The sequence below is a fragment of the Clarias gariepinus genome, chromosome 9 (genome assembly GCF_024256425.1).
Source record: "Clarias gariepinus isolate MV-2021 ecotype Netherlands chromosome 9, CGAR_prim_01v2, whole genome shotgun sequence".
NCBI classification, from domain to species: domain Eukaryota; kingdom Metazoa; phylum Chordata; class Actinopteri; order Siluriformes; family Clariidae; genus Clarias; species Clarias gariepinus.
This window is the reverse complement of record NC_071108.1, coordinates 4544410-4550695: the sequence shown is the minus strand read 5'-3', so window position 1 is coordinate 4550695 and position 6286 is coordinate 4544410. Positions and strand designations below refer to the sequence as shown.

General features: G+C 39.0%; 1 protein-coding gene across 1 annotated transcript in view; it reads right to left on the bottom strand.

Annotated features, from left to right (window-relative positions):
- LOC128530693 (protein SSUH2 homolog) overlaps positions 1-6286 on the bottom strand; it is a 73982-nt gene that overhangs the window by 44848 nt on the left and 22848 nt on the right. The window lies entirely within an intron of this gene.

The window sequence follows — 6286 nt, the reverse complement described above, 5'->3', positions numbered from 1 at the left end:
CAGTGTCCATCCCACTCGGGAAGGTGCTGCTCTCATTTCCTGTAGTATAGCTCATAGTCTCAGATGAGGCCTAGTTAATCGGTGACAATCCAGAGCCCAGGTCAGGGAGCAGACAGACAGGCTAAACCAACCGTCTGCTAGCTGTATAGAGTCGTCACTCAGGGTTTATCATATTGAGACTGTGTCTGTTCCCCGAGCTAAGCAAAAATGTAGAAAGACCCAGAAAGTCAGATCACACTGAATGCGCAGCCGGCACCTCTGATCTGAAGCTAGGACTGTTAAATATTAGATCTCTTGCATCTAAGGCAGTTATAGTTAATGAAATTATCACGGATCAGGAATTTGATGTTTAACAGAATCCTGGATTAAACAGGACGAGTATGCAGCTCTAGGCAGTTATTCACAATGATAATTTGACTATTATACAAAAACACGCACACAAATTTTATTTATTTGAAGTTCTCTATAGTAACATAAGTGTAGCTACAAATATTAAGTCAGCTCAGTCGATTCCACTAATTGTCATTTACAGACCTCCAGGGCCGTACTCTGAATTTCTTAGTGAATTTGCAGATTTCCTCTCAAACCTAGTCGTTTCTGTAGACAAAGTGTTAATTGCTGGAGATTTTAATATTTATTTTGAAAATCCGGAAGACCCTGTGCGTAAAGCATTTATGTCCATACTGGACTCAGTAGGAGTAAATCAGTGTGTTGTAGGACCCACTCATAAAGCAGGTCACACTTTAGATTTAATTCTTCGGATTACGTATAAAAAAACTTTTTACGAGTCCATTGTCTGAAGTTATATCAGGTCACTATCTTGTCTCAATTTAAGTGTCTCATAGTAATAAAGTACGCACAGCGCCGCGCTAAGCGTACATTCACATCAACTATCACACATCAACTATCACACAGAGTTTTATTAGTAATCTCCCAGAGTTACCAACTTTGATTAGATCACCGTCTGACCCCACAGAACTCGATCGGGCGACTGAATATTTAGACGTTCCGTTATACCTTAGATAATGTAGCTCCAGTTGAAAGAAAAAGTATTAGAGATAAGAAACTCGCTCCCTGGTATAACAATCATACACGCTCCTTAAAACACCGCTCGGAAATTAGAACGTAAATGGCGTCAAACTAAATTGTTAGTATTTCAAATAGCATGAAAGAAGAGCATCCTGAACTATAGAAAAGCTCTTAGTGTAGCTAGATCAACATATCTTTCCACTCTTATAGAAAAAAACAAAAATAATCCTAGATTTTTATTTAATACCGTAGCCAAATTAACCAGAAATAAGACCACTGCAGAAATCTCCACAACAACATTGTGTAATAGTGAGGACTTCATGAACTTTTTTAATAATAAAATTGCAAATATTAGGCATAAAACTAGCCATGTCAGATCGGAACTTAGAATACTTTACTCCCCTTGAAGAGAATGAACTAATTTCACTCATCTCTTTTGCAAATTCATCAACCTGTACATTAGATCCTGTACCGACACATTTTCTTAAACAGATAGTACCAGCAATAACAGAACCCCTGTTGAGAATAATTAATTCTTCACTCAGCATTAGGTATGTTCCAAAATCTTTTAAATTAGCAGTTATTAAACCAATTATAAAGAAACCTGACCTTGACCCCGGTCAGCTGTCCAATTACAGGCCAATATCAAACATCCCCTCTTTATCTCTAAGATTCTGGAAGATAGTAGCGGAGCAGCAATGCTCATATCTACATAAAAATGGCATACATGAACTGTATCAGTCAGGATTTAGGCCTCATCACAGCACAGAGACAGCACTCGTTAAAGTAGTAAATGACCTCCTATTGGCCTCTGATCAAGGTTGTGTAACCATGCTTGTATTACTCGACCTCAGTGCAGCTTTTGGCACCATTGATCATAGTATTCTTCTTCACAGATTAGAAAATGTAGTAGGAATAAAGGGTACAGCCCTCTCCTGGCTCAGATCCTATTTGACAGATCGGTATCAGTATGTAGACTTAAACGGTGACTATTCTGAATGTTCTCTAGTGGAGTTTGGTGTTCCACAGGGTTCAGTTTTAGGCCCACTGCTTTTTCCCCTTTCCTCTGGGCAAAATAATCCGTAAGCATGGTATTGGTTTTCACTGTTATGCTGACGACATACAGTTATATGTCTCAGCAAAACCTGACGAGATAAACCAGCTTATTAAAGTTAAATACAGCAATGTGTGCAGGACATAAGAAATTGGATGCTAATTAACGTCCTTCTGCTTAATCCAGATAGGACAGAAGTTCTACTCATAGGACCGCATACAGCTGGAAGTAAGATTCTAGATCACTCTGTAACCTTAGATGGCCTTTCTGTTCCATCAAGTGCAACAGTAAAAGACCTTGGTGTGATTATAGATTCCGCTTTTCATTTGAAGCTTATGTAGATAATGTTACCAGAATAGCATTCTTTCACGTCAGAAATATTGCCAAGATATGAAATATATTGTCGCTAAACGATGCAGAAAAACTAGTTCATGGTTTTATCACCTCTAGGTTGGACTATTGTAATGCCTTACTGTCTGGTTGTTTAACTAGGTGCATAAACAAGCTTCAGCTAGTCCAGAATGCAGCAGCGAGAGTCCTCATTAGAACCAGAAGATACGAGCACATCACACCTATCTTATCTTTACTTTATTGGCTCCCTGTGAAATTTTGCATTAATTTTAAAATACTACTTTTGACATATAAAGCATTAAATGGTCTTGCACCGCAGTATCTGAGTGAACTGCTAGTGTCTTATGATCCGCCACGCCTACTTCGATCAAAGGATGCAGGCTGCTTATTAGTACCGCGTATTATGAAAACTACAGCTGGGGGCAGAGCTTTTTCTTACAAAGCCCCAAAATTATGGAATTGTCTTCCAATTAGTGTTCGGGACTCAGACACAGTCTCAGTGTTTAAGTCCAGGCTAAAAACCTATTTATTTAATCGAGCATTTTTATAAGATTTGCCTTAGGTAAAGGAGCAGATCTGGGGGACTTTTGGATGTAGAGTATTATAGTGAACTGGTATGTTTAGATGCTGTCCTCCCCACTCTCATTGATCACTCTTGACGGTGAGGTGATTGGTTGCTTTACATCTCAGGGAGCCCTCATGTCTGTGTTTCCTTCTGGCTCTCCCTTTTAGTTATGCTGTTATAGTTAGTCCTGCCGGAGTCTCTGCTTGCACTCTACAGTAAATATACATTTACATTATACATTATATGACTGTGACCAGACCTAACTGTTATCTCTTCTCTTCTGCTCTCTTTCCTGCTCTTTCTCTTCCCTCTCTCCCCCTCACTTTCCTTCCCTCTCCCTGTCGAGGTACACATGTCGTTCCTGAGCTGCCAGTAATCCAGACTCCCTCTGCCCTCCGGACCTGTCTGACCCATCCTGGTGCCCCGCTTCTGGTTGTTTTTCATGTAGGTGTGTCTATCACCCCAATACCTATCCTTGCCTCCCTATCCTAAAAATGTCTGAAGTGAACCAAACACCGTATGTATGACATCCACTAAGTGTCTCACAATATCCCTAACTTATTGTAAGTAGTGTATATGTACTCTGTTACATTTACTTGAGTAACTTTAAAAAAAAAAGGAAAATGTACTTCTATGAGTAGTTTTACTGCACCACACTTTTTACTTTTACTTGAATAGATTTGTGAAGAAGACATGCTACTCTTACTTTGCTACTGTACATTCAGCTATACTCGACTAATTACTTTTCCAACCATTTATTCTACTCATGCAGCCGGTACTGCATGACTGTTTCACCAATCAGTCGCAGCAAGAATAATCACATGACTACGTTTGACTAATCAGCCGCAATAACAATAACCACGTCATTGCAGCTGACTGGTCAGGTCATGTTCTATATATTCATCCTACCTGTGAATCTGTCCTACATACGCTCACTGCATCTTTCTTTAATTTTGCAGAATGCCCATGAATCCGTTATCATCCAAATGAGGATGGGTTACCTGTTGATTCGGGTTTCTTTTAAGGTTCTTTCCTACTGCCATCTTAGGAAGTTTTTCCTTGCTACTGACGGTGTCGTCCTTGGCTTGCTCATTAGTAACAGTGATGGGAAGACCCTCAATACGTCTAAATACATAAATTTTGGCTATTGTTCCAGTAATGAAAATATTACAATGAAGCTAAGAAAAAATAATAAGAAGAATGTGCAGCTCACCTCTCATATCTTTTAGTCTGAGTTGTTCTTTTGAATCTATTGGGCTGCACAGCATCTATGGGAGCCACGGGATGAAAGATCAAACGACTTGGGACTTGAAGTGTCAGGATAAACTAACCTCGGGAACCAGACGACGTAGCTTTAGCGATTAGCCCAATGTAGCGTGGATGGTAAACCCAAACGCGGAAGAAAGCGAGTAGGCAGGATAACCACGCGATTTAGTTTAAGGACTCTTACAGAAGGGGAGCAAGGGAAAAACACAAATTTAACCCACATCCTACTGTATAAACACACATGTATAAACACATTAAGATTCGTTAAGAACCGTTTAAAGTTTTTACTGTGTACTGCATTGCATAACGTCTATGTGAGTCACGTGACAAAAAAACAAACGACTCGGACTAGAAGAGTCATTGAGAAAGAATTGTTAAATTTTATTTCCTGTACATAACTTACGGCGGTTTTGTGGTGATTTGCGCCCAGTAGATTACTTCGTTCTTCTGAGTCACGTTAAAGATTCATTCAAAAAGAATTAATCGTTAATGAACGACTCATCACTAATTAGGAACAATCATCATATTGATTCATACACATTCACATTTCAAACAAACTTAAATAATTCTTTTGATTGTGTAAAGCTGCTTTGCGACAATGTCAATTGTTAAAAGCGCTATACAAATAAAATTTTATTGAATAAATCCATGCTGCTATTAGTGGGATCTTGAGGTTAGTATAGAATGCTTTTTTTTAAAGTTTGTGTGATTATATGTTAACTTTAATTGTATGTTTTTATGATATGTTAATTTTAATTATTCTAAAAAAATAAATAAATCGGACATAACTGAAACTGTTACTCAGTACTTGAGTAGTCTTTACCGAATACCTTTTTGTCAATGTTATCATCTCGCTAATAGTGATTTTCTTTTGGAAAGCCGGCGATTTTTCGGATATTTATTGTGTCCGAGGCAGTGGAGGAGCAGCGTATTGCCGTCTATGTATATTTACCCTTTCTAAAAGAGCGGCGCAATTTGTGCGCGTGTACTGCAGGAGACGAATGCTACCGTATCGTTGGTATGCCGATTTATTTTCTCTTTGTATAGTAGGCTTAAGATCCTTAGGCATATGATGTGACCTGTATATCTGTCCTATGTTTTCGATCTGTTGAAGGAGTGGCCGCCAGATGGATGTGGTCTGCATCGCGTGGTAGGTAGGATTTATTTTCGTTGGCGCCCGCCACACAGGTATGTGCTGTATCTTCACTTTAATGTTCCTTTTACATTTTAGGTGAATTGATCAACTGGCAAGCGTGCTTTTCTCACCTGTCTTTGGCTTTGTGTCGCTTACAACTTGGCTTGCAGCTTCAGCACTGCTGTTTTGCTTCAGTCGATTGCTTTGGTTTATTTTGTTTTTGTCCTTGTGACAGTTATTTTTGTTTTCTTTTTCTGCTTTGCTTTTCTTCTTTAACAGCTTTTTGCTTTGATTGTGCTGTTGCCTTGGGCTGGCCTATTTCTATATTTTGTTTTGTGCTGCTTTGCTTGGTGTTGTCTGCCATTGCTTTAATGTAATTCACTGACTAACGCTTCAGTTTTATTTGTCCAAGTTTGGAGGTTGCTTTGCAGCTGTATTTGTCTTTTTGTTTTGTTTGTTTTTTTGTAATTAAATTTGTTTCTTTCTTTTTCTTTTAGGAGCTGGGAATGGAGAGAAGGCAGGCTAGCTGCTTATAGAGTGGCGTGCTTATTTACAAAGTGTGAAGTGGTACTACATTTTCACTAGTGTGAGGTTGGTGCACGTGTGGTTATTTATTGTCGGGAAGGAGTGTAGTCCTGTACCTAGCCTGCCTCTCTATGGTTAATCTCCCAGCTCCAATTTCTTTTCTTTGCTGGGGATGTTTTAATCTGTTTTAACGGTCATTTTGATATTGCGTGTTCTGGAAATTTCCTCTATAAATAAAAACTTGTATTTTTGTATCCATGTCCCTGTGTTCTTACTGAGGGATTCAAACCTGCGTGTCTTAAACTTTCCCAGGTAACCAATCCTGGGTGGCGTAATCGGTAATTCAGTCTTTTAATGTTGG